At 37.4% G+C, this 27,365-nt stretch overlaps 1 protein-coding gene and 1 long non-coding RNA gene across 2 annotated transcripts in view; both read left to right on the top strand.

The window, feature by feature from the left end:
- Window positions 1–27,365, top strand: part of LOC123873123 (dopamine D2-like receptor) — a 113,285-nt gene that overhangs the window by 41,735 nt on the left and 44,185 nt on the right. The gene's annotated exons all lie outside the window — the stretch shown is intronic.
- LOC123873142 lies at window positions 6,906–11,712 on the top strand. The gene is made up of 3 exons (XR_006797609.1): window positions 6,906–6,939; window positions 7,276–7,277; window positions 11,663–11,712. It is a non-coding gene; the product is annotated as an uncharacterized LOC123873142 (long non-coding RNA).

Here is a 27,365-nt window from a genome sequence, read left to right as displayed (position 1 = left end):
AAGCCTTTGCATTGTCGTGTGTATCAACCATGAGTCCCTGGCGCAGTGGTGAGTGCTGTCTTATTATTGGGAGGTCCCGGGTTCGATTCCCAGCAAGGATTTGGGATTTTATAATTTCTGGTGTGATCTGTGAAGGCTTCGGCCGTGGTTAGTTACCACCTTACCAGCAAAGCCGTGCCGCCAAGCGTATTAGCGTTCCGGTACGATGACGAGTAGAAAACAAAGGGAATAATGAAAACTGCCATACCCCTTCCAGGTTAGCCCGCTTCCATCTTGGACTGCATCATCACTTACCACCAGGTGAAATTGCAGTCAAGGGCTAGTAACCTGTATTTTAAAAACACTTGCGAGCCCAACCGAATTGGGGTTCCGGCTGAAAACCAGCGCTGTATATTTTTTGTGTATGGGCAAGGCAAGCATTGCTGAGTTGAGACCTTTTTATCGGCTTGTGCCACACATGACACAGTTTATTCCGGCGCTACTTCTGCTTGAGGTCTTTTGAATTTAATGTTCAAGTACCTATTATAGGCGCAGGGATAACCTAACCTGTAGGTATAACTGGTAATGAGTGGCTCAGCTTTCAAAAATAAACGTTTTATCTTTCTTTCTTTCTATACAAGGAACCAAAAGCTTAATTTGCAATTAGGCATTGTAAGGTCTACATCTCCTGAGGATGCTCCGGTGTCGGGCCGAAACGCGCGTCGAGTGGTGTTGGGATTTGTTTGGTGCGGCGTGGTTGGTGGTGGTGCGTGTGGATTGCTTGGTGGCTGGCTTTTTCTGCATGTTTATCAGTGGGAGGGCGGGCGGTGCATGTTGCATGCTGCATGTTGCACCATACAGATTTCGTTGGTTGGAAGATTACAGCAAATTAAGCTTTTGGTTCCATGTATATCATGGACTTCCGCAAAATAACGCCTGCTTCTATAATACATTTCTTTCTTTCATCCGACGGTATATTGTCATATTCAGTGTACTACATCTCTGTGAGATATTTGCCAGCTGTAACATAAAACCCAGCCTGATCGGCATCGTCGCGTCGCATCGCTGCAAATTGCAAAATATTTGACGATGATCTAGAAAGTTTGCTGGAAATTTTTCGCTCGAAAATATACTACTCGAAGATTGCAATATGTTTTTGTTGTTGGGTAAAAAGTTAAAAGGGGTTTTCATCATCATCTACGTTACTGATTATTATTTGTTCATGACCACATTGTTTTTTTGTGATGTAACCACAAATTCACGCTTTACCCTTCATTTGTGCTATAAGACCTACCTACCTGCCTTTCATGATTCTAGGTCAACGAGAAGTACCCTATAGGTTTTCTTGACAGACACGACAGACATCAAAGTTATCCTTTATGGGTTCCTTTTTTCCCTTTGAGATACGGAACTCTAATAAACAAAATGGGAATATGTGAATGAGTCTCGGAATTGGGAATCAGCTTATCCTATGATTGAAGTCACTATAATAATGAGTTAAACATCCAAACAGAAAGAGACAGACACGGTTTACAAAAGTTCGTAATTTCCGTGTGGATTTTTCCCGCTGCATCCTCTCAGGCCAGTGTGGAAATCTGTCAGCCACATAAAGGCGTGTTTACACGATTCGCGTTCCGGCTGCAGGGTGACATTTTTCAACCACACTGACAGGCCTAAAGGCGCAGCAAATGAATAGCGGCTTCATAAGGCACAGTTAATTTAAAAAAATGCCTCTAAAAATTAATATGTAGCTAATGGGAATAGAGTGTGTTACTTCTTTTAAATATCTAGATTTTATAATTTTTCAAAATCACTGGTTTCACTGAATAAAATGCGTGTTAAAATGAAAGCAAATTATAGGTTTTTAATAGTAAATAGCCATACAAAAGAAGTCACACGTTTTACAAAAGTTCGTAATTTCCGTGTGGATTTTTCCCGCGGCATCCTCTCAGGCTAGTGGGGGGAAAACCTGTCAGCCGCATAAAGCCGTATTTGTACGATTCGTATTCCGGCTGCGGGTTGACATTTTTCAACCGCTCCAACAGGCCTAAAGTCGCAGCCAATGAATAGCGGCTTCATAAGGCACAGTAAAAATAATTTTGAAACAATCTTATGTTACTTACTTCTTTTAATTAAGTACTGGATTTTATAATTTTTTGGGTTCTGTACCTCAAAAAGGAAAAAGGGACCCTTATAGGATCACTTCGTTGGCTGTCTGTCGTCTCTGTCAAGAAACCTATAACCCCCCCGTCCACACACTGTTCTACACGCGCAATTAATCGCGATGCCTACTGCTGACCTAGAATCATGAAATTTGGCGGGTAGGTAGCTCTTATAGCGCAAGTAAGGGAAAAATCCGAAAACTGTGAATCCGTGGTTACATCACACAAAAAATACAATGCAAAATACATACCTATATGCCATTACTTGGGATAAAAAAGCGTGGATCTGAACTTCGATTCGCTCCAGCAATGCGCAGGACTTCAATTGCTTGTCTACATGGCATAATATTGTATATCAAATCATTGAAAAGAGCAACCGCCGAGTTTCTTGCTGGTTCTTCTCGGTAGGAAAGGCATTCCGAACCAGTGGTAGATGCTTTTGACGATTCGAAAGAACTTGTAAAAGTCTAATTGAATAAAAACATTTTGAATTTGAATTTTTGAATTTGAATTTGTCGTAAATTGTGTTGAAAAATCCGGAAAATCGTTACATTGCAGACAAAACCACAGCCAAAAAATAGTTTCGAAAAACGAGCATAAGTCATAAAAGTTAAAATCCCGAAACGCTCTAACTCATACTACACCCTTAATATTTGAGTGCACATATTGTGGTCAACACCAAGCCCTGACGCCTGATATTCACGCGGATTTAAACCATATTTCCAGTGCATTACGTCGGAATTGGCTTAGCAGCCGTAACACTCGCAATGTGGAAAGGAAGTAAAGTGGGCTTGAGAGGATTGCCACGAGGAGTTTATATGCTCTGCTTAAATGCAAATGGTTTTATTCGCTTTATTTTTGTTCACAACTGTGTCTTTGGGACGGTTTTCTTTGTGCAAACCAGTCTTTGAATGTTTCTTATCTTTTGAGGATAATATCATGATAGCTATTTGTGTTTTGCTTATTGATATCTTCTGTAGCGTAGTTATAACTAAGTACATAGGTATTACTAACTACATACATACTATTTTTTACTCAAAAGGAAAAACGGAACTCTTATAGGATCACTTTGTTGTCTGTCTGTCTGTCTGTCCGTCCGTCCGTCGTGTCTGTCAAGAAAACCTATAGGGTACTTCTCGCTAACCCAGAATAATGGAATTTGGCAGGTAGGTAGGTCTTATGGCAAAAGTAAAGGAATAAAACCGAAAACCGTGAATTTGTGGTTACATCACTACAAAAAATCAAAATGTGTTTCAATTTTCAAAGTAAGATAACTATACCAAGTGGGGCATCATATGAAAGGGCTTTACCTGTACATTCTAAAACAGATTTTTATTTATTTTTTTGCATAATAGTTTTTGATGTATCGTGTAAAATGTCGGAAAAAATACCCGAGTATGGAACCCTCGGTGCACGAGTCTGACTCGCACTTGGCCGGTTTTTTGTAGTTAGTTTCATTTTTAGTTTATTTGAAAGGAAAACTTACAGTCACATACAAGAAGTAAGATAATACGTAAGTATCTACCTATAGAAGAAAAGTAGAGCTAGTTATAAGTTTTCACAAATAAAAATTACGAAGGAAAAAAGCTCGCGTGAAAAAAACATAATTTTCATGAAAATTATGTTCTAAATCAATATAATATAAAGAGCAGATGTTAGAAGGCTATCCTTTAGGTAAATTTTCCAGGCAAATGGCCTACTTAAGTGGTATTTATCGTAACCTCTGTCATTTCTGAATATTGGATCATATATTACGCATCAGGGGGATGGTTCACAAGTAACGGCTTTTACACACAGTTCGTGACTTATCTAAATACCTAATCGTAACGTTTTGGAATGGTTTTTTCCGTTTATTAACCCCCGACCCAAAAAGAGGGGTGTTATGAGTTTGACGTGTGTATCTGTGTATCTGTCTGTGGCATCGTAGCTCCTAAACTAATGAACCGATTTTAATTTAGTTTTTTTTTGTTTGAAAGGTGGATTGATCGAGAGTGTTCTTAGCTATAATCCAAGAAAATCGGTTCAGCCGTTTTTCGAAAGTTATCAGCTCTTTTCTAGTTACTGTGACCTTCACTTGTTGGGGGGTGTTATAAATTTTTAATTTACACTTGTAATTTTACTAGCTTATGCCCGCGACTTTGTCCGCGTGGTTAACTCCAATTTCAAACACCTATTTTACCCCCTTAGCAGTAAAATTTTCTAAAATTCTTTCTTAGCGGATGTCTACGTCATAACTATCTGCATATTTATTCAGCTCAATCCGTCAAGTAATTTGAGCCAAGCGTTGATAGAGATCAGTCAGTCTGTCACCTTTTCGTTTTATATAATTATTACTAAGATATATTTGTCATTTGTTTTATACATACCTAATTATGAAGCAAAGAAAGTGCCACAACCAGAACCACACAAAAAGCTACAAAACGAACGATTTAGTCAAACTTATGTACTGTTGTTGTTGGAACTTACTCAAAAGCTTTTGACGTAGCAAGTTCAAATTTAAAAAAAGCATTGCATCGCAAGCTAGTATTCTTTAAAAATTAGGTACGGATTCCTAGCATTGTTTTACAAATTGGAAGCAAGCTTCAAAGCTTGGTGAGTAGCTTATTATAGTACAAAAAAGTCTTCTTTACACATCAAAGACTACGAAATAATATTTTCATCTTGAATTACGAGAAAAAGAAAAGCAAAGATTCAATTCCGGGGTAGAAAGGACAATCTTGTTTAAATAAAACGTGGCGCAGAAAGACACCGCCAATCCGCAATATTGCATTTCCTGCACTTGAGAAATTGCATCTACCTGTAGGTTCTCTTTCACCGCTTGAGTGTAAATATAACAAGCTTATAACTCAAGTGGATACCTTGTTTAACTTGAAATAACAACTAGAGATCCGTAAGAAATAGAGTAAACGGTATAGCTCAACGGGTTGCGAAGCAGAAGTGGGAATGGGCAGGGCACACAGTTCAATAACTCAAAATTTAAAACCCCCGACACAAAAACCTCTATAAGAAAACTAGAAAAGAGCTGATAACTTCCAAACGAATGAACCGATTTTCTTCGATTAGAGCTAAGAGCACTCTCGATCAAGCCACATTTCAAACGAAAAAAATACTAAACTAAAATTGAGTTTAGGAGCTACGATGCCACAGACAGATACACAGATATACAGATACACAGATACACACGTCAAACTTATAACACCCCTCTTTTTGGGTCGGAGGTTAAAAAATTAATTGACTTGCACCGAAAAGCGCAGTGTTGGAAGATCCCCACTAGGTGGGCAAAAGACAACTACTTAGCATAAAGGTCTTAGCTCACTTACACGACACCGCTCCCTCACGCTTGAAATGGCAAACGGGATGGGGACGCACCGCACACCCGCATGTCACCCGCGCTTACCCTCATACCCCGATTGTCATCTCAACTTGTCGCGTACCTATACTTTGGTAACTAGCAGCTAACTAACTAAAACTTCTCACCAAATCAGACCTAAGGAACTGATGATTCCAAACTAATTTCGTGAATTAACGATATTGTAGATGACTTGTACATGTCACCATTAATATTTTGAAGATTTTTAACCCCCGACCCAAAAAGAGGGGTGTTATGAGTTTGACGTGTGTATTTGTGTATCTGTCTGTGGCATCGTAGCTCTCAAACTAATGAACCGATTTTAATTAAGTTTTATTTTTTTGTTTGAAAGGCGGCTTGATCGAGAGTGTTCTTAGCTATAATCCAAGAAAATCGGTTCAGGCGTTTGAAAGTTATCAGCTCTTTTCGAGTTACTGTAACCCTCACTTGTCGGGGGTGTTATAAATATTTAATTTACACTTACTGACGAATTTTCGACTTAGTTGCGTGAGTCGTGCTCAATTAATTGAAAATTGTGATTAGTTGAAATATTGATAAATCGAAATCATCAAATTAATCGTTACCCGTTGTCTACGATATAATAAACCTAAGTTTTTTTATATAAAATGCTTCTACCCAATTGCTAATGAAAACCGGAGTCGTCCATTTGTTAGGCTACAGCACAAACAATAATACACGCATACGAAATTAGTACCTCATGTTATCACAAGTGACATGCGACCAAGTGTGACATCGTTAGTCGACGTCAGAGTGACACGTCAGGCGACAACTGTCACGTGACACGGGTCACGACATAATCCGTTTTCAGCGCTCACTTTATCACGTGTTTGTCTGCCGAGTTTAACGAATTCACGTCACATCTACTTATGTTTGTTGCAGAGATTTGAAAGATTCAAGCAAGAAGCCTCAATAGCTCAACCGGTAAAGGAGTAGACTGAAAACCGAAAGGTCGACGGTTCAAACCCCGCCCGTTGCACTATTGTCGTACCTACTCCTAGCACAAGCCTGACGCTTAGTTGGAGAGGAAAGGGGAATATTAGTCATTTAACATGGCTAATATTCTTTTAAAAAAAAAAATTCTCATAATCTTACATTTTTGGGGTGGTAATTTTTTTATCAAGCACGTGAAGCTGTGATAGCCAAGTGGTTAGAACGTTCGCCTCCTAATCGGAGGTCGGGGGTTCGATCCCGGGCACGCACCACATAACTTTTCAGTTATGTGCGTTTTAAGCAATTATATCACTTGCTTTAACGGTGAAGGAAAACATCGTGAGGAAACCTGCATGCCTGAGAGTTCTCCATGTTCTCAAAGGTGTGTGAAGTCTGCCAATCCGCATTGGGCCAGCGTGGCAGACTATGGCCTAAACTCTTCTCATTCTGAGAGGAGACCCGTACTCAGTAGTGGGGCGGAAATGGGTTGATCATGACGTTGAGCTATTTCGGAATGGGTAAAAACTGACTTGACTGACTGACTGACTGATCTATGAACGCACAACTCAAACTACTGCTCGGATCGGGCTGAAAGGCATGCAGCTATTATGACGTAAATATCCATCAAGAAAGGATTTTTGAAAATTTCATAATCATAATCATAATCATTTATTTGCTCAAATGTAGGTTAGCATAGATTTTACAATTTATTTTAGTGTCACTACACTTGCCATGTAATGGCGTGCAAATATTTTACATAAGCAATGTAAACTACATTTATCCCCAAGGGGGCAAAATAGTTGTTTGAAATTTGTGTAGTCCACGCGGATGAAGTCGTGGGCACAAGCTAATATTTTATAACTCTATAATCAATTAGAAAAGCTACGTTATTTCGTAATTTTTAGTTTTCACTACTGTCAGCAGTTGCCACTGACTGTCAAGTTTAACTTAACTCTGAAAATCTTAGCTCTGAAATATATAATAATACAACATTATAGTTTTGATACCACGTTACTCATCCTCACTTATCTACAGTAGTTTTCTAAGCGCGTAGCTATAACATTAGGTGTAAAGCTGTGGCGATAAGAGGGTCTAACACCAGATTATGACGCGACCCGTGTTAATTCGGCAACTGTCAGATGACATACGTCACACCACGCTCGTTCGCGCAACCACTCGGAATTTTCATCTGATTATCTGAGTAGGTATCTGTCCAATTTCGTTTCACGTATACTACGTAAACCGAAATTGGACAGATACTGAACACGTGTAATCTTAAGATCAAAATCCATATTATCCTCTATACTAATATTATACAATAATTGCGAAAGTGAATCTGTCTTTTTTTTATTCAGACACAAGTTAGGCCTTGACTGCAATCTCACCTGGTGGTAAGTGATAATGCAGTTTCAAATATCTGCAGATGTAAATATCTCACAGAGATGTAGTAAACTAAGTATGACTATATACCGTCGTTTGGGCTCGCAGTTTTTTTTTTAATTCAGATGCAGGTTAGCCCTTGACTACAATCTCACCTAGTGGTAAGTGATGTTGCCGTCTAAAAAAGCGGTCTAACCTGAAAGGGGTGTGGCAGTTTTATCAAACCCCTATCCCTTTGGTTTCTACACGGCATAGTACCAGAATACTCTCACCAGACCAAAAATCTGTCTGTATTCCAGCTTTTCATTGGTCCATCCGTTTAACCGATTTTGGCGAGGTACAGAGATCCCGTAGCTTACACTCCGGGACAGGACATAGACAACTTTTGATCCCAAAAAATCCAAGAGTTCCCGCGGAATTTCAAAAAACCCAAATGTACTCAGATGAAAATAATATCACGGACATTTATCTAGTAATAGACGAGACTAGATGGCGCTGTTCGCTTTAAAGTATTTCGTTTTAGTTTTTATTTTATAATTTGAAAACTCAATGTTCAAAAATACAAAAAAGTTTTATTCCAGGCTTGAATAAGTAAATAAATGATATTGCCGTTGAAAACATAAAAATTTTCAAGTATCTTAAAATGAAAAAAGTGAAAGTCCTAACTCTCGGTATCAGAGTTTTTTGTTATTTGAGGTATATAAGCGAGCGAGCCGGCTGTACAGTCGGAAGTGTATTCTTTAGTGTGATGCCACTACTGTTTAGATCACTAGCGCTGGTTAGAAGGTCTATAGCACGTGACGTCACGCGCTCGTATTTGGCGACGCTTCTTGTATCGTGCGCCGCGGACGCTCGCCCGCGCGGCTGCGACGCCCGGCGGCGCACTTTCCTTGGGCGGCCTCTAAACCTCACGCGGTTTTAGTTAACTCGTTAGCTTAGCTCCGGTTTAATATTCGAGCACTTCTATACTGTGGCGGCGAGAACACACTCGATTGCCAGTTTTTTGATGACCAATTTTTAGGGATCCGTACCGCAAAAAGAAAAATGGAACCCTTACAGGATCACTTTGTTGTCTGTCTGTCCATCTGTCGTGTCAAGAAAACTCTAGGGTGTGCTTCCCGTTGAAAACCGTAAAGTGGTTTCTTCCTCTTCCAATCCTCCAATAACCAATCATCTTTCCTCCAATAACCAATTTTTTTGTATTCTTGTCATATAGGCTCTGTAGCTACCTAAATACCTTATGCTACCTAAATAATTTATAACAAAGTCTCAAGCTACGTTTGCTAATTTTTAACCCCCGACCCAAAAAGAGGGGTGTTATAAGTTTGACGTGTGTATCTGTGTGTCTGTGTACCTATCTATGTATCTGTGTATCTGTCTGTGGCATCGTATCGCCTAAACGAATGAACCGATTTTAATTTACTTTTTTTTATTTGAAAGGTGGCTTAATCGAGAGTGTTCTTAGCTATAATCCAAAAAAATTGGTTCAGCCGTTTAAAAGTTATCAGCTATTTTCTAGTTTTCTTGTAGAAAAGAAGTTTAGATAACCCTTAGGTTCATAATATTCAATTGTCAAATGTCAAGCTGTCAAGATGGACGTTGCCTAGATATACATAATTATTTATTTGAAAATGATTTGTCGGGGGTGTTGAAAATTTTTAATTTACACTTGTATAATCAATCGCTTCATAATAAGAACAGATAAGTTATAATAATTTTAACAAGCTTTTTTACTACACGTTTTACTAACCAACTTCAAAAAAAAAACTGCCGTAAAAAATCCGATACGGATGACCGTGCTGAAAGCGTAACTCGGTAGAGTTACGAATTAAAAAAAAAATAACTACAAGGATATTCAGATTATTCCAAATTCAGACTTATAAGGTATCATAGTTACTTTTCTAGACAGTTGTGAGGAACAAACATTATTCCAAATTCAAACTTATGATACTTACTTTTATACATATGTATAATAGGTTCCTTGACCACAGCCTTGACTTCGTCTGTGTGGGTGTTAGCCGGCGGGCGTGCTCTGCTTTTTTGGAATGTTTTTTTTTTTGTTAAAACTGCCTGGAAAGCGCTCTAAGGGGGTGCCGTGCGTATGTCGGCGAGCGCCGGCACAGACGGGGTCCATACTTGTATAGTTTAACTAACTTGTTGCAAATAACTACAAACTTGACGTTGGCTAATCTTTGTAAAGCCAGAAGAGAGAGGAAAAAAATAAGTAGGTTCCTTTTTTCCTTTTGTAGGTAAGGAACCCTAAAAGTGTTATTTCTTGTCACAATATTTAACAAGTGAAAAAAAAAATAACACCCCCGACAAGTGAAGGTTACAGTAACTAGAAAAGAGCTGATAGCTTTCAAACGGCTGAACCGATTTTCTTGGATTATAGCTAAGAGCACTCTCGATCAAGCCACCTTTCAAACAAAAAAACCAAGTAAAAATCGGTTCATTAGTTTAGGAGCTACGATGCCACAGACAGATACACAGATTTATAACACCCCTCTTTTTGGGTCGGGGGTTAAAAATTGTGCCACGTTATACGTTGGGTGCTTTCTCTATTTAAGCTGAATTAGACATGAGCCCAGTAGTGAGCAAGTAAAAGCAACAAAAGTTTTAGATTTTACAGTGAAAGCTCTGAATTTTGTATGTTTAAATTATGAATCTCTCATACGCCGGGGCCTGGATTAGCTGGGTACGGTTTAGTTTTTAATGGCCAACCTTCAACTATTTAATGTATGAATTTTAAATTAAAAATTTAGACCACTCTTGACAGGTCAAGATTACCTATTGTATTGTAGTCGGGATCGAGTTTATAAGACATGTTCAAGTAGTCACACTTAATATTATAAAGGCGAAAGTTTGTATGTGTGTGTGTGTGTGTGTGTGTGTGTGTGTGTGTGTGTGTGTGTGTGTGTGTGTGTATGTTTGTTACTCCTTCACGCAAAAACTACTGGACGGATTTGACTGAAATTCGGAATGGAGATAGATAATATCCTGGATTAGCACATAGGCCACTTTTTATCCCGGAAAACCAAAGAGTTCCCACGGGATTTCGAAAAACCTAAATACCCCGCCGCGGAGACAATGCACCGCGTACGACACGGCATTGTCCCGTGGCACTTATCTACTCAACGTTTGTTGATCTCTAGTATCAGTCAGATGTATTTTTGCAATACATTGCAAACTTTTTGAAAATACTTACAGAGTTTTTTGGCGTTTTTAGGGTTCCGTACCTCAAAAGGAAAAACGGAATCTTTATATGATCACTTTGTTATGTCTGTCGGTCTGTCCGTCCGTCGTGTCTATCAAGAAAACCTATAGGGTATCCCGCTGACCTAGAACCATGAAAATTGGCACGTAGGTAGGTCTTATAGCACAAGTAAAGTAATAAATCCTAAAAGCGTGAATTTGTGGTTACATCATTAAAAAAAAACTTCTAAAACTATACCAAGTGAGGTGTCTAATTATGAAAGGGCTTTACCAGTACATTCTAAAACTGATTTTTATTTATTTTTATGCTTAATATTTTTTGATTTACCCTACGGAACCCTCGGTGCGCGAGTCTGACTCGCACTTGGCCGGTTTTTTTTCTATCACTTGCTTTGTGTATTTAATTTTTTGTTTGTTTAATAAGTAGTTAATTTTTCCCCTCACTGACCGTAAACAACCTGTGCAATACAGCAATATGACCGCACCCTTAGAAAACAATTGTAAAGAACTGCCTTCTGATTCGCTAACTCAGTGCCTGCCTAACACTAATGATAACCACATAGCTCATTTGACATTTATTTGTAATCCATTGAAGATTTTCTACGAAAATTATTTTGATATCACTCAGTGAAGTAGCAATGTAGAACTAACCAATGTCAAATTAGCTCGGTGTGTATCATTCATAGCGTATCACCCCGAACTTAACTTCTGACAACTTTGTTTATATACACAAACTAAGGTACATTAATCTATCTCAAAATTAAATAATATCGCCCGTATCTCTATTAGTATTAAAATTCTCATAGAAACGGTACGGTCAGTTCTGTAAGTGCATAGTTTGCTTTAATTAAAGGACTTGGTTGGACAGTTTAATTCCAAAAGGGACTCTATCTAAACAAGCATTGTGTTACAAACTGAATTAACTTAATATTAAATGGTCTAATAAACGTAATGTGGGACGTAGCTTTAACTTTTCGTATTTTAATTAGTAAGTTTGTAAATTATGCTTTTGTGTACAGATATTTTATTCCGTTACGAAAGCATAAATTCTGACGACGTTACGTATATTTTTCTTTACAAAGACTTTTCTATAACTTTTTAAGTTAACGTTTACTTGAAAAGTATTTTTAGAATAGAATAGAATTAGTTTTATTTGCTGATGAGCTATGTAATCCAAACGTTAGTAAAAAATTTAGCGTTATTATTATACTACCTAAACACAATCCAATGCCAATAACCATTTGCCTTATCTTGTAGTTTTAGTGATTTAGTATTTTTCAAACCCGCATAGTATAGCGTGCAAAACTTGGATTGTGTTGTGATTGAACTTCGAGTGACCTATTTACAGAAAGTTCGTTGACCTCTAGCGTGAGTCAGATGTTTTATTTGCAATATATTGTAAACTATTAAAAATACAGAATTTTTGTAGTTTTTTATGGTATCTTATCAGTAATTATTATCAGTACCTACTCCTGTCTTCGTTTTTGCTAGCGTCCTGGTTACAGCCTTTATAAAAATTTACAGAAAATATTATATCGTCTTAAAATCTAACTTAATTAAACATTTAGATTTAGAGGATAGGTTTTTATCGTAAAAAAACTGCACCTTTGTAATGGAATAACCACAGTTCACTCTGGAATATAATGGTAACAAAAGAAAACCAGTGTATCTGTCATGTTGGCTTTCACGTGAATTCGTGTACCGATCGAGTTTCACAAATTAAATAAAAAAATTAACATAACACGGGTACAATCAACCGGGCAAGGCTATCTATTTTGTGATGAAAAATTGAATAAACCTTTGGAATTGAATCTGTTTCCAAAATTAGAATACCAAATTACTGTCTACGCAGTCGACCCTCCAAATTTATAGATTTAAAACGAATTGTGCTCTTTTATTTAATTTCAATCTCGTTTTTAGGGTTCCGTACCTCAAAAGCAGAAAAAGAACCTAGGATCACTTCGTTGTTCTGACTGTCTGTTGAAATCCTTTTTCTCAAGGACGCGTGGAGGCTTCAAATTGATATTAATATCAAATACAAAGCAAATACGCAAGTAAATAATCAAGCTTCTTAATCGATGCCAACAAAAAATCCGCTTTTAAAGCCCATGAAAAAAAAACCGGCCAAGTGCGAGTCAGACTCGCGCACTGAGCGTTCCGTACTCGGGTATTTTTTCCGACATTTTGCACGATAAATCAAAAACTAATATGCATAAAAATTAATAAAAAACTGTTTTAGAATATACAGGTAAAACCCTTTCATATGATACCCCACTTGGTATAGTAATCATACTTTGAAAATTTTAACACATTTTAATTTTTTTTTACATGTTGTAACCACAAATTCACGATTTTCGGATTTATTCTTTTACTTGTACTATAAGACCTACCTACCTGGCAAATTTCATGATTCTAGGTCAACGGGAAGTACCCTATAGGTTTCTTGACAGACACGACAGACAGACAAACAGACAACAAAGTGACCGTTTTACCTTTTGAGGTACTGAACCCTAATAAACTTGTATTGAACAGACAGAACAAACAAACAAATAAATAAACAGATCGATGAGAAAGCGAGTTCATAAAGAACGTCTTATTTTTTTTGCTCTTACAAACTCTTTGCTTTGAGATAGATTTTGTAATTCAAGTAACAAAAACGTAGCAACAAAATAAAACACTTATTTCAAGGTACTGAACCCTCATACAGCGAGTCCGACTGGAACCTGGCTGGTTCTTTTTCCTTATAAATTAAGTCGTCGGCAGTAAATGGTATTTATTAAATGTTAATTTACCAAAAGAGGAATAAGGAGCAGTTTTAATGCATTTTACTGTGGTTGTGTATTTCTTTATAATATGGGGCGCGCTTGAAAGCCACTCCTCTTAAGACCAATTTTAATATAAGTAGAAATTGTTTGAACTTTCTTCATAAATTTTCAGGACTTAGTTGCTGAATTTCAGATTTGAATATTGAACATTAATGTTAATGATCAACTTCAAAAAAAGAGACCATATTTGATGCTTATTTTTCGCAAACAATGTACCTATTCGTGTAAAATAGATATGATAAAATGATATCTATCTGAAATTAAAAAAAAAATACTTTATATTTATTTCGCTTTAATTTCAGTTAAGTATTCTGAAAGTAGTTTTCATCAAATACATTTCTTTAGTAGAACTAGAGTGAGTTTTATTATATTTCGCTTTATGAGAAAAGTTTTTTGGCCTTTATTAAACCGACGAAAAGTATTTGGTTAAGTAAATTTTCGGGAACTCTCATTTCTCGCTAAAATATTTTTGGTTAGGATATAATTTTTATAATTTTGCATTTTTTTGTTTTTTTCACTCCAAATTTCAGCCAAACCCATCTAATCGTTTTTGCGTGAATGAGTGACAAACACACACACACACACACTCACACACACACAAACTTTCGCCTTTTATCGTATTAATAGTGTGATACTTAGTGTGATGTGATTAAAGTTATTACGTATACGTATGGATTTTGTATAACTCTCAGCCTTTTAATGTGCAAAAATCCACTCAAGCAGGAGCTCACATAAATTAATAAACTGTTAGTACCATTTCCGAAATGACATCAACTTAACAGATCGTATTATTTCCAGAATATTTAAAACGCAAAACCGCTCTCATTACGAATAATTTATTATTTATTTGCAAACCTTTGCGTAAACACACGGTAATTACCATAATTAACATTTTTAATTGGGACCACATTTCACTGTGAGCAGTCGTAAAATATTGAGCAGGAAGAATACAAGCAGACTTATTTGGGTCACATTCGGGCAGCGTCACGTCATAAGCGATAGCGTTTAGGCATACCTTTGGCTTCACTTTTAGGTCGGGAAAATGTTCAAAATATCTTCTTTTTCTGGACTGGACAAAACTCATTTTTCTACAAAACTGTAAACAAGTTGCACTTAATTAAAAAATTAAAAAAAAAACATGATAAACTAAAAAGTAAAACTTTTCACATTTGAAAATGGTGCCATACAGCCGCCATTCTGAATTTTTTTCAAAAAAATTATGGCCAGTGTCACTCGGGATAATATTATAAGGATTCTAACGATAGCTCATACATTGAAATTTATTCAGGCATTTAGAAATTATGGCGGTATGAAGAATTCGCTGTACCCTGATAATATTACACTACTTTTTTCTGGTAGTCATGTATTTTTTTTAAATAAAAATAGTGAGCAAACGAGCAGGCGGGCCACCTGATATTAAGTGATTACCGCGATCCATGAATATTTACAGCATCAGAAGAACCACCAATGCGTTGCCGGCCTTTTGCCGGAATTTGTTGATGGCCTCCTTAGAATAGATAACAACATAGGGTATGTTGTAATCTTCTAGGAACACCACTGAAGGGAGTTGGTTCCACAGTTTGCATGTGCGTGGAAAAAATAATTTGGTATAACGGGTGGATCAAGTGCACCAGACACCCAGGTCGGGTGAAATTGCGGTGGCGTGCGGAGAGGTTGTAGGAAAAGAAGGATTTCGATCAATTTCCGCCATTGCTCCCCACAGTGCGCTACTTTAGCCAAATTAGGGGCCATATAACTGGCTTAACTTTAGATGTTCAAACGCGAAGACCGCAGAGCCCGCGTCTACTCGAGGAGGAAATTAGATACCCTTTGATGTTCGCTTTCAGCCGAACCTCTCCCTCTGTGCGTATTGCTCGTTGTTGAGGTTCATGGCCCCTAACAATAATAATAATTAGCTGATGTGCTCTAGCTTCCGAAATTTTAGATACACCAAGTTCCGTTTAGGTTTCCGTTTCCGTTAAGTTAGGAGTGACCAAGGTCACTGACATAGCCCAAACTATTAGCAAGCTGAACCGAGCTGAGCTGTGACGTGCTTCGGACGGACGGACAGACAGACAGACAGATAGACAGCAGAGTGACATTAATAGGGCTCCGTTTTTACCCTTTAACGAACCCTAAAAACTAAATCCACGCTAGACGTAGACCCTAAGACAAAATTTTCAAAAAATTCACCCGACTAAAGCTGGGGCGGGTGTATCTAGTAAATAATGTCGATTTTGCTACCTATTCTTAGAACCCCATCCATTCATTAGTGAGACCACTATAGCTAAGGGCTTGCTAATTTTCCTCGCATGAATGGACTTTCTTCTTTGAAAAGATTTTATGAAACTATAGCTTCTAATGCTTTTGCAATAAGAGTCATAATAGACTGCGTATAGAACATAGCAAATTAGGTCCTAACAAGATGAGCTAATGAATACACATCGCCGACATTAGAAACATCATTTTGGACCTTATGATACAGGAGTGATATGATAAGTTATCATCAAAATGTCAAGGAAAAATGAAACGTATGATTATATGTATAAGGTTGATATTCGATTGGAGCAGACGGTAATAGCGTGAGTGATGAAATTCGTTTAGTTGATAAGCCAGCGCACTTGTAATTGAAACTAGACGGTCACTAGGGAAACTTTTAGGGTCAACACACACAATTGCACAAAAAATATTGAATGCTTTCAGGTTTCATGTATGCGAGTTTCTTTTTTATAAAACTTAGTACCTAGTACTTGAACAGATTTGGATATATGGGGTATCGTTAGAATCCTTACATGATTCCAAGTGATTCTATCAAAAACTACGTCGATTCGTTGCTCCGATGCAGCGTAATTGAGGGTCAAACTAATAAACCAACAAACAAACACACTTTCGCAATTATAATGAGTAGTGATTTTTAAAATAATTGTGACACACACAGTTAGACGGACATAATGAATAAAAATCCCTAAAAACGCTGCGCTTTGGCTCCACTCTATTATACGCGTGTGCGTTGAGCATTAGGTATATTCTGTTAATATCTCTTATCTCGAAGGTCCGTTTAATGTCCATTTTGTTTTTAGTACCAGAGTTAGCTGAATTATTCTGTATATTTAACTAGGGTTCACTTGGAGAGTAGGTATTGTATTATTCGTGAAGCTTTTACGAGTTAGTATAATTCGAGAGCTTTGAAGTTTACCGTGGAGTTTAACATCATGTTTATTATCCTAGAGCAAAACAAAGCAGCAAGCAAACCAAACCAAAGCATAGCAATGCAAAGCAAGGCAATGCAACGCAAAACAAAGCAAAGGCAAGTTTTTTTTTAATTCACTACTAGCCGATGCCCGCGACGTCGCCCGCGTTGATATAGGTTTTTCGAAACTGGGTGGGAACTCTTTGATTTTCCGGGATAAAAAGTAGCCTATGTGCTAATCCAAGATACTATCTATCTCCATTCCGAATTTCAGCCAAATCCGTCCAGTGCTTTTAGCGTGAAGGAGTAACAAACATACACACACACACACACACACACATACAAACTTTCGCTTTTATAATATTAGTGTGATAGGTAAGCGCTTGACCACAATCACACCTGATGGAAAGTGAGCATATTTTTAATAGATTTTTGAACGATAATTAAATGACAGGCAATAAATTTTATAACTTTTTATTTATATTTTTTGTTTTATAACTAGCGGATGCTCGCAACTTCGTTCGCGTAGGTTTACAGGATTTTAAAGGCCCATGGAAGCCCTGATTTTGCATGATAAAACGTATGCTCTAGTGTGCAAGTAATCTCTGTACTTTTCGTTAGTATAATTAATTAATGGTTTTTATTAATTAATTAATGGTAATTAATTAATTAATTAATGGTAATTAATTAATTACTTAATGGGTGAAAAGGCTAAAATGCCTTTTCACAGACACATTTTCTTCTGATTTGCAGACGACCTTTAATTGTTTTTAGGAGCCTTTAGAACTTAATATAATTAAGGCTGTTTTACCCCGCAATGTGGCGACACTGCAGCATGTTGTGATAGTCAAACTTGGAATATTAAAAAATTCAAATAAAAAATTTAAATTTATTTATTTCAGACCTTGACATAATAAGGTTTTAGTACAATATTTACTAAAAAACTATGTTAGTACAACTCAAAAATAAATAAAAAAAAACCTTAATTCAATTATTTAATAGGTATTACGATACATGTTGCTTGCCGCATAACGAAATGCTGCACGTTTTTAGGGTTCCGTACCTCAAAAGGAAAAACGGAACCCTTACAGGATCACTTTGTTGTCTGTCTGTCCGTCCGTCCGTCCGACCGTCGTGTCAGTCAAGAAACCTATATGGTACTTCCCGTTGACCTAGAATCATAAAAGGTAGGTTAAAACCGCGAATTTGTGGTAACATCATTAAAAAAAAATTTACAATGTGTTTCAATTTTCAAAATAAGATAACTATACCAAGTGGGGTATCATATTATTATTATGAAAGGGCTTTACCTGCTATATTCTAAAACAGATATTTATTTATTTTTATGTAAAATAGTTTTTGAAAAATGTTGGAAAAAATACCCAAGTACGAAACCCTCAGTGCGCGAGTCTGACTCGCACTTGACCGGTTTTTTTTTTGCTACAAAGTGAGAAATACGAATAATAATTATTATGTGAGTAACAATTGTAACATGCGGCCTTAAGTCACTATTTTGCTCTGGCGTAAATAATCTTTAGGAAATAAGGATGGAAAGACACTTGTTCATAATTCAATTTATATTCACCTGTTGCCATGGAAACCTGTTGGTCCTCATTTATTTTCAGATGTATCTTCAGCCGATTTAGGATGGGATTAATGAGACGAAAAGGTATGCTCTTTAGTTTGACAACTCAATTTGCCGGAAAAAATTGGACGTGAAACTTGAAACCGTTACTTATATTATTATTTTGATGATATAAGATAAATAAAAAAAAACACGACTAAACTGACTAAAAACGTCTGGTGGGAGGCTGCGGCCGTGGCTAGTAACCACGTTACCCGCAAAGCCGTGTCGCCAAGCGAGTTAGCGTTTCAGTACGACGACGCCGTGTACAAGCCAAAGCCAAAGGGGTATGAGTTTAATAAAAACTGCCATACCCCTTCCAGGTTAGCCCGCTTCCATCTTAGACTGCATCATCACTTACCACCAGGTGAGATTGCAGTCAAGGGCACTGTTAAGGTCACTTTTATCTGCATAAAAAAAAACTGCGGAAAATTAGAGGTGCGTGCCCGGAATCGAACCCCGAATCCACAGAATAGGAAGCCGACGACGTCTTAACCACTAGGCTATCACTCTTAGCGTAGCTATAGTACGCGACAGGTTGAGATGGCAATAAGGGTGTGAGGCGGGGGGACACCCCGCACACCCGCACGTCACCCGCACTATCCCGCACCGGGTAAGCGCGCGAGCTGTGCGGATGTGCGGGCTGTGTGTGTGTGTGTGTGTGTGTGTCCCCATTGCCATCTCGACCTGTCGCGTACAACATATTATTAACCCCCGACCCAAAAAGAGGGGTATTATAAGTTTGACGTGTGTATCTGTGTATCCGTCTGTGGCATCGTAGCTCCTAAACTAATGAACCGATTTTAATTTAGGTTGTTTTGTTTGAAAGGTGGCTTGATCGAGAGTGTTCTTAGCTATAATCCAAGAAAATCGGTTCAGCCGTTTGAAAGTTATCAGCTCTTTTTTAGTTATTACTATAACCTTCTCTTGTCGGGGGTGTTATAAATTTTTAATTTACACTTGTGTTGTTACAAGTGTAAATTAAAAATTTATAACACCCCCGACGATCCAAAGTATTTGAGTTTTCCTAAACATCATTTTCAAATAAATAATTATGTATTTAGGCAACGTCCATCTTGACAGCTTGACATTTGTCTATTGACATAATATTATGAACCTAACGGTTATCTAACCTTCTTTTGTACAAGAAAACTAGAAAAGAGCTGATAACTCTTAAACCGCTGAACCAATTTTTTTAGATTATTGCTAAGAACACTCTCGATCAAGCCACCTTTCAAACAAAAAAAACTAAATTAAAATCGGTTCATTCGTTTAGGCGCTACGATGCCACAGACAGATACACAGATACACAGATACACAGACACACAGATACACACGTCAAACTTATAACACCCCTCTTTTTGGGTCGGGGGTTAAAAATTGTTATAGTACGTTATTATAATTTGGGTCCGTATATTTATTTGCACATAAATAATTCTGCACCAAAAATAGTTGTACACAAACCGTAGGCAGACCGCACACTGCCCGATATAATTCCTCAAAGCGACAAAGGAATGATAAATGCTTTAAAAAGTTAACCCTTATCAGCTGCTGTCAACTCCATAATACGCGCGCTGTAATCGAATTAATTACGAGCAGTAAAGCTCCCCATGGACCACGCGACTTGACGAAATTATATTAAGTTTCACTATTTTCATTACGTAAGGGCTTGTACGGATGCTAACTATTTCTGTATTTTCTTACCAGTATAATAAGAAAAGGACAGATTGTTTAGTTTGGAACAGCTGTCTAACCTAGTAACTTCAGATGGTCGCTTGTGGAAAACTGTTCAATCAGTCCTACAATCTTAATTGTTGTTGACTGAATTTATTACGTTACTAGCTGATGCCCGCGACTTCGTCCGTGTTAGGTTTTTAAAACTCCCATGTGAAATCATTGATTTTCTGGAATAAAAAAAACCTTTAACCTCTATATTCAGCGCTGCGGTAGTCAAGTACTGCAGCATTTTAGCTCACAGGACACAGACACAATATCAGTCTTAGTATTTTATAGTTTTAAGTTTAGTTGATAATTTGTATGAATTGTATTTTTTATTTTTTTTATTTTTTTGTGATTTTGTTGAGCTGAATAAACTTTTATTTATTTATTTATTTATATCGATGAGCTATATCCATGCAAAAAGTCACGTTGATCCGTTATTTATTTATTTATTTATTTTATTGTATTTGAATTATTCTTACAGCTATTTACATTGTATTCTTACTCTGCTCTTACGTTACGCTACTTACGTTGCTCTGTTGCAACGTGATAGAAGGACATACCAACAAACCAATGAACCAACAAACAAAATATACACTTTCGCAGTTATAATATGGGTAGTGATGCTTATTGCAACAGTGCATAGTAAGCAAGTGTCGGAAAACCTAAGGTGATATCATCATCACTGGTAACAGTCAACCTACGGCGATATACAGTGGCGTGCACAGGTTTATAAATAAATAAATAAAATAAAATAAAATTCCTTTAATTTAGGCCTTGACTCATATGCCATTATAGTCATTATAGGCAGTGTAGACACAAGTTAGGTAGTTCCCTCTTTACTTTGGCGGTCATAATGAAAAATGAGCATTAAACTATGTATTTGGATCAGGGTAAGCAGTGCTTTTGTGCCTCGATGACCTGCACGCCGCTGGCAATATATTGTCTTCCGGTGCCAAACATGTAGGGTAGCATTTAATAAATTGTTATTTCAATATAGATTTTCCGTCCTTTTTAACAATATTAAAAAGAAAAGGATGCAGATACCCCAAATTTAGTTTGGAGAAAGACAATTTTTCTAAGAATGTGAATCCTAAAGAGTTCTGAGATTTCTTTTTTGCTGATTTTGTAATTTTTAGCGACAAAGTTACAAAGCACTTCTGAGATTTTAAGTTTTATAGTAATTCTTGATAGTTTTGCTTTTAGACAAAAACAATACGCGCGCTTTTCATTCGTAATTGAATTAATTATGAGGAATAAAGCTCCCCACGGACGTCGCGACTTGACGCAATTATCTTTAATTTGATTACGTTCATTTTCCTCACTTTTATTAGAATGAGAATCCATTTAGGATTTCTATGGTTGGTTTGTTTTAGTGAATTGTATTGAGTGAATGAAGAAAGTAACTTGGAAAAAAGGGACTTTTATTCCAATGAATTTAGACAAAGATTCGCTTCCAGGTAATATAGAAACAACTTCATAGATTTTTTGATATTTCCTAGGTATGAATTTCAATTTTAATACACGGGATCAATTTCATTTTGTCAAATGACATTGATTTAAGGTTTCTAGCAAGAAAATAGTTAATAGCCAGTTGCTTTGTCGTCGGCGTTCGGACAAGTGCCTTAGGAGGTTATTCTGTTAGCTTTCAGAGCGTGTGAGTGAGGCATTCATCATCATCATCATCATTATCAACCAATAGACGTCCACTGCTGGACGTAGGTATGTACGAATCCAGCGGCTCTTTTGATGTCGTCTGTCCACCAAGTGGGGAGTCTTGCAAAGCTGAGTTTTCCAGTTGCCATTCTAGCATTGGGACCCCAAACGCCTGTCGTGTTTTCAAACTATGGGTCCTCTCGTATCCACTTCAGCTTTACAGGGAGGCGAGCATGTACAGTTAAAGGCCGTAAGTCGTTTGGCACCTTAATGATCATATTCGCGTGGCACGGTTATGCACATGCGTTAGGTGTGTGTGGCGTGTTTATAGAAAAAGGTCATAAGTGCAACAGGTTTTTGATGCAATAGAAATACTACTCGAATTCTGAGGCCGACCGTACGGAAATTATTATTTTCAAGGTATATCAGATCAGTCCCGTCAGTGAACAAAAAGAATTATTAATTACACAATCACTAAAACAGATACAGCCCGCATCACAGTATTAATTAAAACATAATTAGCGTGTACAATATAACGGTATGAGTGCCGCAAGTTGACAGGTTGGTAATATCGGGGTAGTATCGTAGATCGACGACGCTGGGATCAACTGAACTATTGCCCTATTGCCTAGGAAGGTTACGAGAGTGGGGTCGGCTCATCTTATTTGTCTACATATCTCATTTGTCATGCTATACTTATCCATACTAATATTATAAATGCGAAAGTGTGTATGTCTGTCTGCTACCTTTTCACGTCCCAACAGTTTAATCGATTCTGACGAAAGGTACAGAGTGAGCTTATATCCCGGGGACGGACATTGGCTACTTTTCATCTCGGAAAATCAAAAAGTTCCCATGAGATTTCTAAAGACCCATCCGCTCAACCGATTTGTATGAAAGGTACGGAGGTAGCTTGCGTCCACGTTATTGACATACTTATACTTACAACTTTTTATCCCGGAAAACCAAACTAGCGGGTTGATCCACCATAGTTGTGAAAGGGTAATTAATGAAATTGGTATTTAAGGTATGTTATACCCAAATTGTTATTGCGTATGTGTTTATGTCAAGTATTAATATCAGAATTTTGAGGAGTATGCGGCCTACCCAAGGTATAGGTAATAAAAATGGATCTACCCTGTAATAAATTAAATTCAAGGATTTTCGGTAGGACATTCATTTCTTAAACACAATAGGTATACATGTAGGTAAAGGTATGTATATCTTCAGAAAATTATTATTAGACTAGCTCATGCATCATATTTTTGTCTGCGTAGATTACACAATCTTCAAAATTTTCAAAAATCCTGTCTAGCGGATGTCACTACAATAGCTACCTGCATGCCTCAGCCCGATAGTAACCAGTAGTTTGAGCTGTGCGTTGATAGATCAGTCAGTCAGTCAATCAGCTTTTCCTTTTTAACCCCCGACCCAAAAGAGGGGCGTTATAAGTTTGACGTGTGTATCTGTGTATCTGTCTGTGGCGTCGTAGCTCCTAAACTAATGAACAGATTTTAATTTAGTTTTTTTTTTGTTTGAAAGGTGGTTTGATCGAGAGTGTACTTGGCTATAATCCAAGAAAATCGGTTCAGCTGTTTGAAAGTTATCAGCTCTTTTCTAGTAACTGTAACCTTCACTTGTCGGGGGTGTTATAAATTTTTAATTTACACTTGTATCTACAGATTATGTTTAATATCACAAGTTTTGCTATGAGGTACATAAGTAATGATAAAATTGTGTGAAAATCTCTTTTTTCCTGTAATTTCGTGGAATAAAGCCAATAAGCGTACCCGGGGGTCAATTACCCGTCGAGTCGGGAATGAAGTGTTAATTTCAGCTGAGCTTCCAGACTGATACCCTCGTCACGTCACTGTCTCGCGTTACACGGGATTTGTTTTGATAACACAATATGATGTTATAATCTATGAAATATGACATGATTTTATGCTCTTCTTCTTCTTCCTAGTGTTTGTCTTGGCGTCATCGCCAGGGTCCGTTTTTTTGCTAAGTTGCTTCAAGTACTGTTGGCCCACAGGCTTAGATCAGGGCACATTCCAGGCAACAAATTCGGATTTCTTATGGGAAAAACATCTTCTCCAAACTGTGACTTTTGTGGAGTCATAGATGACGTATACATCATTGGTTGCCTGGTTGGTGGAATGTGTCCGATTCACATCAGGATGTTCGAATTGTTTTTGAGCAGATAGCAAGTTGGTGTCTTTAATAGCTTATTTGCTAATCCAAATTCTGACGGAGCTTGCAGTCTGTTTAGATGGTTACAGGGTAACTTGTGAAATTTGTATGATAGGATAGGTTTTTAGGATAAGATGGAATTGCATAAATAGATAGAATTGTAGGATAAGATAGGCTACAATGAGGCTGACATGCATAAATGTAAAAGCCTATAAATAAAGGATTCAAAAAAAAAACTTTGCACGGTCTATACCATCTAGAAAATTGGGAGTAATAATTACTAGGATTTCTGTGATAGAATCATAACTCAACTTTGTTACTCAATCACACACCAATGAATCAAACTATTATTGAGAGAAAGGTCTGCGATTCAAACCTCACCCGTACCGGGCCTATATTATAACTAACTTATTTGTCCTAACTTAACATATAAGCTACTTTTTATCCCGGAAAGAGTTCTAGTATAATATAATAAATAAATAATCATATTATTGTTAATTCACACAAGTACATATATATTATTATATAATATTAGTATGGATAGTCTTTGGTACATTCAACGCTTCTCAAAGCTGAAAATATAAGTGGGAATCCATTGGACGGCAAAAGAATGACGTGAATCCGTACTAAACGGTTGTTCCAGCTGGATGAGCGAGATGATTGCTCTCAGACTAAAGTGCCTCTCTTCTCAAGGGCTCCTTAAAAATATAATCTCTCTTTATGTTGTACTACATGATGCCCGCGACTTCGTCCGCATGGATTTAGATTTTATAGATCCCGTGGGAACTGTTTGATTTTCCGGGATAAAATATATTTAAAATATATATAAAATATATAATTGCCTATTTCCATTACAGGGACGTAAGCTACTTCGGTACCTTTCATACAAATCGGTTAAGTGGATGGGTCTTTAGGAATCCCGCGGGAACTCTTCTATTTTCGTCGTAAAAGTAGCCTATGTCCGTCCCCGGGATATAAGCTAACCCTGTACCTTTAGTCACAATCGGTTAAACTGCTGGGCCGTGAAAAGGTAGCAGACAGATAGACAGACAGACAGACACACTTTCGCATTTATAATATTAGCATGGACTAGATGATGCCCGCGACTTTGTCTGCGTGGATTTAGGTTTTTTTAAAATCCTGTGGGAACTCTTTGCTTTTCGGGGATAAAAAGTTGTCAATTTGTGGGGCGTACGTAAGTTACCTCCGTACCTTTCGTATAAAACAGTCAAACGTATACCAGGATGAAAAGTAACTTATGTCCGTTACCGGGATGTAAGCTCTGTACCACATTTCATCAAAACCAATCAATCAATATTTGGGTTCGAGTCATACACCAAACAGCAAATAGGTCTTACACCAAATATCAAAACTTCAGGTTTGTAACTTTACGAGCTAGAGACCTGTGACACGCGGACAGACAGATGGACAGACAGACAGACAGAAGGGCCTTGTTAACAGGGCTCCGTTTTTACCCCTCGGAACCTTAAAAAGGACCGGTTTCTTTTCGGACGACTGCTTTCGTATACGGTATACCCCTATCCCACCGACAAAACAGCAACAATTTAATTACCGTTTCACGGACGGACGGACAGACGTAATTGAATACAAAGTGGGCAATATTAATGACAGACCTGGGCAAAGAAACCTTGCTAATGAGGTTTGTTTTTCATTAACTGTAATGAATATATTTGCGGGTCCTATTTGTGTTTAGATATAATGTTTGGGGTCCAAGGCCGTAGCCCATGAAGGGTTGTGTGTGTTTAAACATGCCCTGCCTCCTGCCTTATACTCTTCACAATGCGAAATTCTCACGACCTCTCTTGCGCCATAGTGAGCGCTTTTTTAACCCTCGACCCAAAAAGAGGGGTGTTATAAGTTTGACGTGTGTATCTGTGTTTCTGTGTCTGTGTATCTGTCTGTGGCATCGTAGCTCCTAAACTAATGAACCGATGTTAATTCAGTTTTTTTTGTTTGAAAGGTGGCTTGATCGAGAGTGTTCTCAGCTATAATCCAAGAAAATCGGTTCAGCCGTTTGAAAATTATCAGCTCTTTTCTAGTTACTGTAACCTTCACTTGTCGGGGGTGTTATAAATTTTTAATTTACACTTGTTTACGCACTGCATCCGATCCGAATCGAATCAGAGAGATTAGTGCGTAAGCAATACCCGAGTTCTGTTCGAGTTTTTTATTAAAAACCTACCTACTATCTTAATTCTTAGACTAGAAAATCAGAAATACGTTTTTTTAACTTTAACTCAGTTGTTAATATAAACCATTTCTTGTGGTAAGTCAACAATTAAACACAATCGTCTATGTTCCACCCTTTAAGAACCGATTTGGCAAAACTCTTCTGGAGACACCATCACGTGCTGGTGAGTGGTCACATACAAAAAAAAATGTACCAAAACTCAATTTAAAAAAAAAAATTATTTGTTCACGAACACATTTTAATTTTTTTTTGTGATGTGACGAATCATAGTTTTCGGATTTTCCTTTACATGTGCTGTAAGACCTTCTACCTGCCAAATTTCATGATTCTAGGTCAACGGGAAGTACCCCATAGGTTTTCTTGACAGATACGACAGACAACAAATTGATCCTATAAGGGTTCAGTTTTGTCTTTTGAGGTACAGAAGAACCCTAAAAACGAATATAAACTTACATAAAAAAAGCTTTTACAATTTGTATGTTTAGCGTCCTTGAAGCAAATTATACAAATACGGAAAAACACTTTATCCTCATATTATGCATGTGCATACTCAAGTCTCTGGAATGGTATAATTCCCAGGGATAACCGTATAAATGGGTCCCTTATCTTTGAACAAAAATCAGTCAAGTGCGAGTCGCACCCGCAGATGAATGGTTCCGTACTCTCCGTACAAGAAACACCTTTTAATTTTAATTATCATGGTGGTCATTTTAAAATTATTTCCATCCGCCTTGTTATAGTGGCAATAGAAATACACATTCTGTGAAAATTTCAACTCTCTACCTATTACGGTTCACGAGATACAGCTGACAGACAGACGGACGGATGGACGGATGGATGACGGAGTCTTAGGGTGAGATCTAAAGAGCGCACTCTGACTTTGTTTAGACTTAAGACATAGTTAAATGGAGA

The sequence above is a fragment of the Maniola jurtina genome, chromosome 16, assembly GCF_905333055.1.
Source record: "Maniola jurtina chromosome 16, ilManJurt1.1, whole genome shotgun sequence".
In the NCBI taxonomy this organism is placed as follows: Eukaryota; Metazoa; Arthropoda; class Insecta; order Lepidoptera; family Nymphalidae; genus Maniola; species Maniola jurtina.
The sequence above is the reverse complement of the archived record's forward strand: the minus strand, read 5'-3'. Positions and strand labels throughout refer to the sequence as shown.